The sequence below is a fragment of the Capricornis sumatraensis genome, chromosome 1, assembly GCF_032405125.1.
Source record: "Capricornis sumatraensis isolate serow.1 chromosome 1, serow.2, whole genome shotgun sequence".
Lineage (NCBI taxonomy): Eukaryota > Metazoa > Chordata > Mammalia > Artiodactyla > Bovidae > Capricornis > Capricornis sumatraensis.
Window position 1 is genome coordinate 28,597,888 of NC_091069.1, and position 13,895 is coordinate 28,611,782.

At 40.4% G+C, this 13,895-nt stretch overlaps 1 non-coding gene across 1 annotated transcript; it reads left to right on the top strand.

The window, feature by feature from the left end:
• Positions 1 to 6,425: 6,425 nt before the first annotated feature.
• LOC138093315 (U6 spliceosomal RNA) lies at positions 6,426 to 6,532 on the top strand. The gene has a single exon (XR_011146053.1). It is a non-coding gene; the product is annotated as a U6 spliceosomal RNA (small nuclear RNA).
• The last annotated feature ends 7,363 nt before the right edge of the window (positions 6,533 to 13,895 follow it).

The following is a 13,895-nucleotide window of genomic DNA, read 5'->3' on the forward strand; positions in this document are numbered from 1 at the left end:
CCAGGTTCGATGCATGAGATAGGGTCCTCAGGGCTGATGCACTGGGATGACCCTGAGGGATGGGGTGGGGAGGGAGGTGGGAGGGGGGTTCAGGATGAGGAACACATGTACACCCATGACTAATTCATGTCAATGCATGGCAAAAACCACTACAATATTGTAAAGTAATTAGCCTCCAATTAAAATAAAAAAAAAAGATGTGTGTTGATAGTCTTCAGAGTACATCCCATTTTTACCTCCCTAAACAAGTGGCCCTTAAAACAGGGTTTCTTGGCCTTAGCAACTATGAACATTTGGGGCCAGTTAGCTCTTTCTTGTGTTGTGAGGGGCTGTCCTGTGCATTGTAGGCTATTTAGCAGCATCTGTGGTCTCTACCCAGTAGCACCCTCTCCTCAGAGTGACAATAAAACATGACTCTGGAAGCTTCTACAAATGCCACAAGGGTAAAATTCACCCCTGTCTGAGCACCACTAGCTTAAATGTTCTTTGTTACTTTGTCCAGCTATTTCTTGATGTCAGCTTTTCTTTTTTTCCATCACTGGGCTCAGTTTATACACCCTGCTTTACATAATTTGCTCATCTCTTTGACCACGTTTCCTCCTCCGTAAAATTTTAATGTTAGTAAGAAATGACATTTTGGAAGCTCAAGTAAGATTGTGTTTCAGCAAGTGGTAGATTGACCATGTCTTATTTACCTAATTAGCAGCATAATTAGCACATTTTTGAATTTACTGATAGGGACAATCTGGAGAGGGTAGCCATTCCCTTCTCCAGGGGATCTTCCCAACCCAAGGATCGAACCCAGGTCTCCTGCATTGCAGGCGGATTCTTTTCCATCTGAGCCACCAGGGAAGTCCAGGGACAATCTAGAGTGCTTAATTGAAGCACTGAGCTTGGAGTAAGAAAACCTGTAGTCTGGTCTCTGCCCACATGTGTGGGTTCTGCCTGTTCAACCCTCCAAAGTGTTAAAGGCAAATGGGTATGATGTGAACTTGTGTAGCATACCTATGCAGGTATCGTCATTTTGTTTTGCAGCTTTTATTATGTGCTAGCACTTTATAAAAAAATTTCTTCTAGGAAGCTTTTATGGAATAGTTTGTCTCAGTCTCAACAGTAATCCCACATTAATTGCATTTAACACATGTGGAGCTAATCTGTATTAGGAAACCTGGAGAGACACATCAATATGAAAAGACAAAGAAAGATGTAAGACAGAGGCAAGAAATCTCAAAAGGGGTCAGTTTGATAAATCATATGTGAATGACTTCATACATGCTATACAGTCCATGGAATCCACCAGGCTAGAATTACTGGAGTGGGTAGCTTTTTCCCTTCTCCAGGGAATCTTTTCAACCCAGGAAGCGAACCAGGGTCTCCTGTATTGCTGGCAGATGCTTTACCAACTGAGCTATCAGGGAAGTCCCATACATGCTTATTAGAAATATGAAAATAAGACAGAAATACCTTCAGCAAGTGACTAAAACAAAACAATTAGAAAAATACAAAACTTCACGAGAGGTTAAAACTGACTTCAGTAGAAAATGCTCTAAATGTTAAATGCATTTTAAAAAATAGGTGAAGGGCTTCCTTAGTGGTCCAGTAGATAAGAATTTGCCTGCCAGTGTAGGGGACATGGGTTCAATCTCTGGTCCAAGAAGATCCCACATGCCTCAGGGCAGCACAGCCCATGGGCCGTAACTCCGAAGCCTGCCAGTTACAACTACTGAAGCCTGAGCGCCTAGAGCCTGTGCGCCACAAGAGAAGACCCCTCAGTGAGAAGCCCCACTTGCCACAACTAGAAAGCTGACAGGCAGCAACAAAGACCCAGCACAGCCAAAAATTAACTAGGTGATTTAAAAAATTTTAAAAAGCAGGTAAGTGTTATCATATGGAACATAGACTCCTGAACAAGTTGCCTCTGTGAAAATTGATTTTAGAAGGATTGATTTTAGGACAATGGTCAAATGTCAAACTGGTTTCTTAGAAAACGATGCTACTCTGGCGATTCTGGTTAGACAGTCAGGTTTTGGAGTAAAAAGGAAAAAAAAAGGCCAGCAGATACAGCAAAAGTAAAATGAGGCAGTGTCAAAGGCCAGGTTTTTATCCAAAGGTTATATCCCTGGAGACCAAGCACATGATAGAGAGGAAACGTGGCTGTGGTGCCCCTGGGTGGGGGTCCCTTAGTGGAGAAGCCTTCCCCAGCCAGTTGGGCTACTTGCCCGACTTTATATTTCCTCGAGGTTCTCATCCCGTCCTGAGTTAGTACTTATTTGTTTATTTACTAATTGATTGTCTTCTGCATCCCTACCCCCCAAGCAACACACACGTACACACACACACACACATGTACACACATACAGAGATATAAATTCTTTAGTCACTGTTGACTTCTCTAGGGCTTGTCCTTCAGACCTCTTCAGAACTCTTAGGTGCTGAGTATGGTTTATTTGTTTACTTAGCATTAGATCGTGGACCACTTACACCCTGATCCCTGATCCTCGAAACAGCTCTGCCAGGCAGGGATCACATTACGTCTTCAGAAAACTCACAGATTTTGGTCAATTGCTCAGTCATGTCTGACCCCTTACTACCCCATGGACTGTAGCCCGCCAGGCTCTTCTGTCCATGGGATTTCCCAGGCAAGAATACTGGAGTAGGTTGCCATTTCTTTCTTCAGGGGTTCATCCTGACCCAGGGATTGAACCTCTATCTCCTGCATCTCCTTCATTTGTTGGTGTGTTCTTTACCACTGAGCCACCAAGGAAATCCCACTCAAGACATGGTAGATCCTTAATAAATATGCTGTTAATGAGGGGGGGGGAACCTCACAGATTTAGTAGAATGGGTTAAATACACTCACAATAAATCTTTCTTGTTGTTTTAATGCGAAGAATCTGATGTTCAGAGAGGCTCAGAAGCACATCTAAGATCATACAGCTAAGAATGAGCCTCACTGCTATTTAAAGCAAGGTTGTATAACTAAAATCTTTATAAAATGCCATTGTGCCCCAAAGGAGCAATGGACATCAGGCAAAGAAGTCCTGAATTTCATTTCTTTAATTAATTAATTAGTTTTGGGGGCTGGGTCTTCATTGCTGCACTTTGGCTTTCTCTAGTTGTGGCAAGCAGGGGCTACTCTTTGCTTCCGTGTGTGGGCTTTTCATTCCAGTGGCTTCTCTTGTTGCGGAGCAAAAGTTATAGAGCGCAGCCCCAGTGCTGTGGCATAGGCGCCTAGATCCACTTGCCTGGAGGCATGTGGGCTCTTCCCAGACCAGGGATCGAACCTGTGTGCCCTGCAGTGGCAGGAGAATTCTTAACCACTGGACCACCAGGGAAGTCCCTGGATTTCTTTATGTTCTATTATGTCCTTCAACTTCCAGCAGCATCCCCTGGGAAGTTTAGGTCTATTCCATGCTTAGGTGCAGAACAGAGCCCTGGAAGGCCCATGGAAGGTCACCTGGTTCCTGTGGCTGACTTAGACAAGGTGGAAGACAATGGCCCAAGTTCCCCAGTTCTGGTTTTGGAGATAATGCTGGATATATAATGTGAGCCATAATTAATTAAGAAATTTCTGCTGCTGCTAAGTCGCTTCAGTCGTGTCCGACTCTGTGCGACCCCATAGACGGAAGCCCACCAGGCTCCCCCATCCCTGGGATTCTCCAGGCAAGAACACTGGAGTGGGTTGCCATTTCCTTTTCCATAAGAAATTTCTAGTAACTACATTAAAAAGGGAAAAATAAACAGGTAAAATTAATCTTAATCATATATTTTACTTAACCCAATATATCAAAATGATTGTCATTTCAACATGCAGTCAGTATAAAAACTATTAATGATATGTTTTGTTATGTTTAATTAAAATAAGCTAAAATTTTAAATTCAGTTTCTCAGTTGTTCCAGTCACATTTCCATAGAGGATAGTAATAGAGAGTACAACACTAGAGAAACATTTAGGGCTGGCGGCAGTTCTTTGTGAGTCTCCGTGTATAGTATCTCATTAAGGTGTTTGGAGCCTCTCCTCCATGGCACCTCACATGCTTACTCAATGGCTCAGTGTTCCAGAAAACAAGTTAGAAACTGAATACCTTTCATAACCTAACCCTAAAAGTCACATCACATCTCTTCTGCTGTATTCTATGGTTGTCCATAAAGGGTTTTTTTTTTTTTCCATTTTATCAATTTATTTTTTAATACTTTTTACTTTTTGAATCAGTTCTAATGAGGTGGATGAAACTGGAGCTGATTATACAGAGTGAAGTAAGCCAGAAAGAAAAACACCAATACAGTATACTAAGACATATATATGGAATTTAGAAAGATGGTAATGATAACCCTATATGCGAGACAGCAAAAGAGACACAGATGTAAAGAACAGACTTTTGGACTTTGTGGGAAAGGGAGAGGGTGGGATGATTTGGGAGAATGGCATTGAAACATGTATACTATCATGTAAGAAATGAATCGCTAGTCTAGGTTCGATACAGGATACAGGACGCTTGGGGCTGGTGCACTGGGATGACCCAGAGAGATGATATGGGGAGGGTGGTGGGAGGGGGGTTCAGGGTTAGGAACTCATGTACACCTGTGGTGGATTCATGTCAATGTATGGCAAAACCAATACAGTATTGTAAAATAAAAAAATAAAAACAAATTTTTTTTAAAAAAGTAAAAAGTATGTCCATAAAGTTTTATTGGTACATAGCAATGCTCATTTGTTTACATACTCCCTATGGCTCCTTTTGTACTACAGTGGCAGAGTGGAGTAGCTATGAGGCAAAACTTAAAATATTTACTGTCCAGCCCTAGACAGAAAAAGTTTGCTGACCCTGGTTGTAGAATAGTAAAACTTTGGATGATGTGGTATGGACTCCCAGTTTTTAGACATCAGAGTAAAGTTAAGATGATGGTACCTTCTTGCCCTGGAAATATCCTCAAAGCAACAAAGAGAGCAGAAGTCAGACATATAAACTCCATCTTTAACAAAAAAGGGAACCATCTATAACCTTGAACCACAACTATGAGGAAATGCAGTGGAGATCAAACAGGGCCAAAGGAGAGACCAAGAGATTATACTTGTGCCTTGGATGTCACAGAGGAAGCTGGCAGAACACAATTCCTCAAAGTGGATGGCCCATCATGAAGAGAAAAAAATCAGCAATTCCTTACCTGGAACAATGACACTGTCATAAGTAGAGTGAGGGCAGGGCCACTCTTGAACCTGATTTGACACCAAAGATAGTCAGGGATGTTAGTTACTCAGTCATGTCTGACTCTGAAACCTATAGACTATAGCCCACCAGGCTCTTCTGTCCATGGAATTCTCCAGGTAAGTATACTGGAGTGGAGTGCCATTTCCTACTCCAGGGGATTTCCCCCCAGGGATCGAACCTGGGTCTCTTGCATTGCAGGCAGATTCTTTACTATCTGAGCCACCAGGGAAGCCCTCGGCTTTCCGGGCAGTACTTATGGTAGAGAATCCAACTGCCAATGCAGGAGACATAAAAGACACGGGTTCGATCCTTGGGTTGGGAAGATCCCCTGGAGAAGGGCATGGCAACCCACTCCAGTATTCTTGCCTGAAGAATCCCTTGGACAGAAGAGCCTGGCGAGCTACAGTCCATAGGGTCACAGGCAGTTGGACACAACTGAGTGACTTAACATGCACACACCCACAGGCATAGTCAGGGGTGACAGGCTGTATCCCAGGACACTGGCATACTGTGAAAGGAGTGGAGTAGAGAGATGCTGTCCTGCAAGCAGCATCCCCAAATCTCTATTGTCCAGGAAACAATAGGAGCTAAAAACTGACACCCACAACTCTTTATTCCTTTGGAGTTGTGTCTGTTTCCCAGTGCTGGCTGCTACAAATTGCTACCATCTTGGGGACTTAAGACAACAGAAATTCATTCTATCACAGTTCTGGAGGCCAGAAGTGTCAAATCCAGGTGTTGTTGGGGCCATGTTCTCTCTGAAGTCTCCAGGGAGGGGAATCCTTCCTTGGCTCTTCCAGCTTCTTGTGGACCTGGCATCCCATGGCTTTTTCATGGTTCTAGTCTCTGCCTCCATCTCCACATGACTTTCTTCCCTGAATTTATTATTTTAGGTATATGCCTATGAGTGGAATTGCTGGGTCAATGTGGTAATTCTATGTTTAGTTTTTTTGAGGAACCACAAAACTTTTCCAGAGTGTCTGCACCATTTTACATTCCCACCAGCCAGGCACAAAGTTTGCAGTTTCTCCACGCTCTCACTGATATATTTCTGTGTTTTAATTACAGCAATCCTACTAGGCGTGAGGTGGTATCTCATTACGATTTTGATTTTCATTTCCTTAATGACTAGTGATGTTAAGCATCTTTTCACGTGCTCATAGTCCATTTGTAAGCCTTCTTTGGAGAACTATTTAAAGTCCTATGCTCATTTTAGTGCTCACTTCGGCAGCACATATACTAAAATTGGAACGATACGGAGAAGATTAGCATGGCCCCTCTGCAAGGATGACACGCAAATTCGTGAAGCGTTCCATATTTTTAACTCTCCAGAAAGCAGGAATAGAAGGAACATACCTCAACATAATAAAAGCTATATATGACAAACCCACAGCAAACATTATCCTCAATGGTGAAAAATTGAAAGCATTTCCCCTAAAGTCAGGAACAAGACAAGGGTGCCCACTTTCACCGCTACTATTCAACATAGTTCTGGAAGTTTTGGCCACAGCAATCAGAGCAGAAAAAGAAAGAAAAGGAATCCAAATTGGAAAAGAAGAAGTACAACTCTCACTGTTTGCAGATGACATGATCCTCTACATAGAAAATCTAAAGACTCCACCAGAAAATTACTAGGGCTAATCAATGAATATAGTAAAGTTGCAGGATATAAAATCAACACACAGAAATCCCTTGCATTCCTATACACTAATAATGAGAAAGTAGAAAAAGAAATTAAGGAAACAATTCCATTCACCATTGTAACGAAAAGAATAAAATACTTAGGAATATACCTACCTAAAGAAACTAAAGACCTATATATAGAAAACTATAAAACACTGATGAAAGAAATCAAAGAGGACACTAATAGATGGAGAAATATACCATGTTCATGGATCGGAAGAATCAATATAGTGAAAATGAGTATACTACCCAAAGCAATTTACAAATTCAATGCAATCCCTGTCAAGCTACCAGTGATGTTTTTCACAGAAATAGAACAAATAATTTCAAGATTTGTATGGAAATACAAAAAACCTCGAATAGCCAAAGCAATCTTGAGAAAGAAGAATGAAACTGGAGGAATCAACTTGCCTGACTTCAGGCTCTAGTACAAAGCCACAGTCATCAAGACAGTATGGTACTGGCACAAAGACAGAAATATAGATCAATGGAACAAAATAGAAAGCTGAGAGATAAATCCACACACATATGGACACCTTATCTTTGACAAAGGAGGCAAGAATATACAATGGAGTAAAGACAATCTCTTTAACAAGTGGTGCTGGGAAAATTGGTCAACCACTTGTAAAAGAATGAAACTAGATCACTTTCTAACACCGCACATGAAAATAAGCTCAAAATGGATTAAAGATCTAAATGTAAGACCAGAAACTATAAAACTCCTAGAGGAGAACATAGGCAAAACACTCTCCAACATAAATCACAGCAGGATCCTCTATGATCCATGTCCCAGAATTCTGGAAATAAAAGCAAAAATAAACAAATGGGATCTAATTAAAATTAAAAGCTTCTGCACAACAAAGGAAAATATACGCAAGGTGAAAAGACAGCCTTCTGAATGGGAGAAAATAATAGCAAATGAAACAACTGACAAACAACTAATCTCAAAAATATACAAGCAACTTATGCAACTCAATTCCAGAAAAATAAACGACCCAATCAAAAAATGGGCCAAAGAACTAAATAGACATTTCTCCAAAGAAGACATACGGATGGCTAACAAACACATGAAAAGGTGCTCAACATCACTCATTATTAGAGAAATGCAAATCAAAACCACAATGAGGTACCACTTCACACCAGTCAGAATGTCTGCGATCCAAAAATCTGCAAGCAATAAATGCTGGAGAGGGTGTGGAGAAAAGGGAACCCTCTTACACTGTTGGTGGGAATGCAAACTAGTACAGCCACTATGGAGAACAGTGTGGAGATTCCTTAAAAAATTGCAAATAGAACTGCCATATGACCCAGCAATCCGACTGCTGGGCATACACACCGAGGAAACCAGAATTGAAAGAGACACATGTACCCCAATGTTCATTGCAGCACTGTTTATAATAGCCAGGACATGGAAACAACCTAGATGTCCATCAGCAGATGAATGGATAAGAAAGCTGTGGTACATATACACAAAGGAGTATTACTCAGCCATTAAAAAGAATACATTTGAATCAGTTCTGATGAGATGGATGAAACTGGAGCCGATTATACAGAGTGAAGTAAACCAGAAAGAAAAACACCAATACAGTATACTAACACATATATATGGAATTTAGAAAGATGGCAATGATGACCCTGTATGCAAGACAGCAAAAAAGACACAGATGTGTATAGTGGACTTTTGGACTCAGAGGGCGAGGGAGAGGGTGGGATGATTTGGGAGAATGGCATTGAAACATGTATACTATCATGTAAGAATCGAATCGCCAGTCTATGTCTGACGCAGGATACAGCATGCTTGGGGCTGGTGCATGGGGATGACCCAGAGGGATGTTGTGGGAGGTGGGAGGGGGGTTCCTGTTTGGGATCGCATGTACACCCATGGTGGATTCATGTCAATGTATGGCAAAACCAATACAGTATTGTAAAGTAAATTAAAGTTAAAATAAATAAATAAATAAATAAAGTCCTATGCTCATTTTAAATTGGGTTGTCCTTTGGTTAATTAATTATGGGAGTTAGTTATATATTTTGGATATTTAACCCTTATCAGATATGTGATTTTCAAATGTTTTATCCCATCCTGTCAGCTGGCTTTTCATTTCATTGATAGTGTCCTTTGATGCATAAAAATTCTTGATTTTAATGAAGTCCAGTTCATTTTTTTCTTTTGTTGCCTGTGTGCATGTTGATTTTGATCTTTATAATGACTATTTGTTGATGTTAGGTAAGCAGAGTGGGTTTTGCTGAACATTTAGGCCTTTGATCATGACTAGACTAGACTGAAAAACTTGTTTATGGAGCTATTTATGAACCCACAGCAGATTCACTCTACACAGCTGAGCAGGCTGGAGGGACCAGATGTCACTTTTGTCTCATCAAGAAATGCTCTTTGGGACCAGTATTCTTTCAATGAGTCCCAAATGGCCTTTGTTTGTCTAAGTGGCTGCCCAGTGATGAGGGGAAATTATCTCCAGTCTGCTTTAAATCCTCTTTGAAAGTCCCTCTTATCTAGAACTTACCTTCTTAGAGAAACATGAACACACAGAGAATAAACAGCAACTAGTTTGTATTTTATTCTTCACCAGCTAAATTGAGTTTTCTAAGGATCCTATCAGTTCAAATTAAAACTCTCAGAGATACATGAACACATAGAGAATAAACAGTAACTAGTTTGTATTTTATTCTTCACCAGCTAAATTGAATTTTCTAAGGATCCTATCAGTTCAAATTAAAACTATTTTCAAATCATCCAGAGGGTGTCACCTGAGTTGTACAACCAGTGATGTATTTTCAACTGAATTGTCTTCATTTATTCTAGTGCCTGTAACAGGCATAACATCATTAGTTTTATGGTTGATTTTTCTTCCCAAAGATAACCTTTGTGTCTGTTTCATTTTTCAGTTTCTAAAGTGGACAATGAGTATAGACAATAAGGTATGGCCGTTGTGTGCCTGTGTGTGTATTCAGATAAATGCCTTATCTGTGTAGGCAGGTGGATTCTCCAGGTACACCAGAAATGCAGAAAGTCATCTTTGCCCTTTCTGAGCTTCAGATGTAATTTCTTGTCACATTTAGGAAACAAAAACACACTTGCAGAGTACATCCAAGAACCTACGGAAATATTTTGGGGGTCAATTCCAGATATGCTTTCTTTCAGAGTAGATTTAATTTGTGGAAACTGATGGTATAATGACAACTGGTATAGAAGTTTGAGACAAACTGGGCATGCGTCTCATGGTTTCATTACACTCATATTCTCACACAAGAGATATCCACGTGGAAGAAGTGGTCTGAAAGAGCAGACTTGGAAAGTATTTAAATAAGCCATTAGTCTTGCCAATTCATCACAAGGGCATCTTGACCACACATTTGGAAGTACAAGAAACAAGTCATAAACCTCTGAACTCTGGGAATGATTACATCTGGCATGAGAAGAAGCAGGGTGGGGCCCTTCAGGCCAGCCATAGCTGATCCTCAGGGTGCATTTCTAGTGGCTCCGGGAGGGTAAATGGAGCCAAGGAGCCTGCCCAGCCATTCATCAGCAGGAAGGGAAGGTCAAGGTCACAAGAAAGGGCAACAGATAACCGGATAAGGTAGGCACCCTAGAGTACAAGTGCCCAAGGACGGCTTTGTGCAAGGCAGAGTCTGATGAGCCAGAAGGAAAGAGAAGGGGTAGAGCTTTTCTTTCTAGAGACACCCAGCTAAGAATGCATGTGGTGAGAATAACTGGAGCTGGGGATCCAGAAATTCTGTGCTAAAACCTGTAATTCTCCAACTTTACTGTGTTTCAGAGTAACCTGAGGATCTTGGTAAAACACAGAGTGTGATGAAGCTGCTCTGGGGTAGGACTGAGGTTCTAGATTCCTAACAGAGTCCCGGGTGATGCGACACTGCTGGGTTCCCCTTTGAGCAGCAAGGCTGGAAAGTGTAAACCAGGTAGAAAAGGAATTAAGAAGGAAACGAAGGTGGGCTGGAGAGTCATAGGCCCCAATACTTTCCTTGCAGCTCATACCATGATCAATGTCACTTCTAGACGAGATCCTTTGCATTCCTGGGTAGGGCCAATGACAGAATTCTCCTTTGTGAAAATTGTAGCCTTTTGCTGTTTTTGAATCTGAGCAATGAGGGTGACACAGAATGTTGGAGCAGTGAAATCCTTGAAGTGGAGACACTGGTGTTCTAAGGAAAGGCTGGAACAGAACTAAGTATATGAGTGAGCATACGTAAGACATCCCATGAGCCGCCTATCGAGTTTGCATTTTCTGACAGCAAGATGGAAGCTTTAGGAGTCTGTTCTGAGGCCATTCTGGCCCGAGCATCACTGGAAAGTACGATTACTCAGAAACTGTAGCACAGCTGTGAATGGTGCCAGATTCTTACTGCACACACCTGCGCTCTAAAGGCGGTGGAGGGGTGTTTGGTGGCATCCTCACTCAGTTCCGTGTTAATTCTGTACAAAACAAAAACTGTAACTGAGATAAAAATCAGAAACATAAACAAATCTCGTCTTCCAGCATTTGTGACATCTCATATAATTAATGGACAAAAGTGAAAACTTAAATTGCACTCATAAAATGAAAATAGTTATTGGAATAAACTTTACTCCCCCCATTTAATAGGAATCATTAGACTTTTATTTTACGTGGACAAGGGGGATCAAAGGCATTAAAGGCCCATTATTTAAAGTCAAAACAATGTTTTATTGGGTTTTCATGAATTAAAATAGATAAAGTTCCTTTCAAAGTTCAGAAAAAAAGTGAATAAATTTAGGAAGAGGATGTAGCGCAGGAGAGAAGAAAGTTAGCGTATTAGAGTTCTGTAGTTAAAATAATAGTTCTTTGCCACTCCTCCAACTCTTATATTTGATAGAAAAACAGAGATGAATCATTTTCATTAGCTAAGCATATTCTAATGTTCTATTAGTTAAATGGAAATCTTATTATAGTCCCTGGTGGAATAATTGAAGCTAGTATTCTTTATGTGGCTCTGCATATAAATATCTAACTTCAGAATTTTAACCAAGATCCAAATCAAACAAAATTAGTTAATTTCATCTTTCATAAGACATTGTTCAACTAACACACAGGTGTACTCTTTGGAAAGAAGCCAGCTAAAAAATACTTGAAACTGACTACAGAGAAATTACCAGAATTTACTAAAGACCATAGGTTACAGTTTTAATTACTTAAAGAGCAGTTTATTCAAATAGCCAAGAGGAGTTTAATCTCAGCTGAAAATATTTGGGTGGGTTCCATTTTAGTTTCACTTTATTCTAGAATCGAAATCTTGTGGGGGTTTTTCTTTCCCAAAGTACCATATTGCTTTTTGGGTCATGCCAATAAATACAAAGTTCTTATTAGTTGAAATATGGGCAAACAAGAAATGCTCACTCACTGTCTAAATATTCTTGATTCACATGTCTAAAATACTTAGGATGAATGATACCCAGGCCTCTTTGTTCTGCAAATAGAGCTGAAAATCTCCAAAGGTTAGATTTTCTTGCAGAGCGTCCAATAATAATACTTGATTACACAAAGAATTGATGTAATAATAGTTTCAGATAATAATGCTTAGCACTTAAGCATTTGTCATCTTCAAAGTGTTTTAACTATTTATTCCTCATAAAACCCCTGTGAAGTGAAGAAGTCAGCAAGCAGTATATTATTTTCGCTTCATAGTTTCGAACTCAAACCACTGAAGCATGTTTGTCTCCTCCTATATCACTTGGATCCAGCTGAGTTGGGTGAACTGTGAGAAATGTCTCCTTCATCACTTCATTTTGTCTCACGTAAACCATGAAGCTGGTAGAGAGCTGTTTTTATTTCTGTTTCTTTTTACATTATAAATACTAGCTCAATTATCTTAATGTCACAAAAATATCTGGCGAATACCTTCTATAATAGTGGAACAACTCCAAGATCCCTGCCTTCTAGTTCAAGAACACAAGATTTGAGACTGTCCATATCAGTTATTATGGAAAGTCCCTTTGCTTGAAAGTTAGTCTAGCTAGAAGAGGAACTTTGAAGATTGAAAAGCATTTAAACCTCATCCAGATTAAAGTGTTTTGTAGTTTGAACAAATTGGTCCAGACTTAAGGGGAAAATATGTCAATACTTTTAGTAAAATTGGGCTATAATCTGTATTTTACCATCAATTTTAGAAAAGGATAATAGAAGGCAATCATTGCATAAAGCCTGCTGCCCTTGACTCTGAGTTTAAAGCTATAGTTGAGGCTTGGTTTAGAGAATTATGAGAAATAGTCTTGGACTTAGCCAGGGCTTCCCTGGTGGCTCAGCAAGAAAAGAATCCACCTGCAATGTAGGAGACACAGGAGATGCAAGTCCCATCCTTGGGTTGGGATAATCTCCTAGAAAAGGAAATAGCAACCCACTCCAGTAGTGTTGCTTGAAAAATGAAAGATGAAAGGATCTGGCCTGATATGATGGAGTCCAGTTAGACTTGACTCCATCATTACCACATCACTATCACAAGGCTTCTTAAGTGCATCTGCTTAAGGGGTCTGGATGACTCTCCTAAGTCAGCTTGAAATGTTGTTGCTGAACCACAGAAAGATGCTGGGATTCTTGGCCTCTGGAGGAGAGGAATTCAATCCGGGGCCAGAGACGAGGCTTGATTGCTCAGAGCTTTTGTGTAATAAAGTTTTATTAAAGTATAAAGGAGATAGAGAAAGCTCCTGACATAGGCATCAGAAGGGGGCAGAAAGAGTACCCGCTTGCTTAGCGTTAGCAATGGAGTTATATACTCTCCAATGACTCCAAAGAATGTCTGGAGGTTGTAACGACCTCATCAGATCTACTCCCATAATTTACATTTTAAGATAACAGGATTAGCCAGAAGGTTTAATCCAGAGACTGTCCTAAGGCAGGATACATTGTTGTTATATAATCCTAAGGAATGTAGAGGAAAAAAAGTTGGTCCTTTCTTCCTCCTTGAGAATTCCAGACCCCTCTCTCCTTGGGGACCCCTAGACTTCTTATC